The following is a 957-nucleotide window of genomic DNA, read 5'->3' as shown; positions in this document are numbered from 1 at the left end:
AATAGGCAAGTTACGTAATCCTTCGTAAGGGCTTTCGTAGACGTAGTATTATTGTATAGAAAAGAGCAATGCTACATCCACGGGATGTTACGTACGTTTACGTAGACTAGTATAGTTGTCAAAAGTTGATTGAAGAGAAGGGGAAAGGAGGGGCCCACCTCGGTGAAAATCAGGGGGAGGCTGATAGAATTAATAGGCAGGTTATGTAATCCTTCGTAAGGGCTTTCGTAGATGTAGTATTATTGTATAGAAAAGAGCAATGCTACATCCACGGGATGTTACGTACGTTTACGTAGACTAGTACAGTTGTCAAAAGTTGATTGGAGAGAAGGGGAAAGGAGGGGCCCACCTCGGTGAAAATCAGGGGGAGACTAATAGAATTAATAGGCAGGTTACGTAATCAAATCTTTGTAAGGGCTTTCGTAGATGTAGTATTATTGTATAGAAAAGAGCAATGCTACATCCACGGGATGTTACATACGTTTACATAGACTAGTACTTTTGTCAAAAGTTGATTGAAAAGAAGGAGAAAGGAGGGGCCCACCTTGGTGAAAATCAGGGAGAGGCTGATATAATTAATAGGCAGGTTACGTAACCCTTCGTAAGGGCTTTCGTAGATGTAGTATTATTGTATAGAAAAGAGCAATGCTACATCCACAGGATGTTACGTACGTTTACGTAGACTAGTACAGTTGTCAAAAGTTGATTGGAGAGAAGGGCAAAGGAGAGGCCCACCTCGGTCAAAAACAGGGGGAGGCTGATAGAATTAATAGGCAGGTTATGTAATCCTTCGTAAGGGCTTTCGTAGATGTAGTATTATTGTATAGAAAAGAGCAATGCTACATCCACTGGATGTTACGTACGGTTACGTAGACTAGTACAGTTGTCAAAAGTTGATTGGAGAGAAGGGGAAAGGAGGGGCCCACCTCAGTGAAAATCAGGGGGAGGCTGATAGAA

This window comes from Triticum aestivum, chromosome 6B (assembly GCF_018294505.1).
Source record: "Triticum aestivum cultivar Chinese Spring chromosome 6B, IWGSC CS RefSeq v2.1, whole genome shotgun sequence".
NCBI classification, from domain to species: Eukaryota; Viridiplantae; Streptophyta; class Magnoliopsida; order Poales; family Poaceae; genus Triticum; species Triticum aestivum.
Note: the sequence above shows the minus strand (reverse complement) of the source record.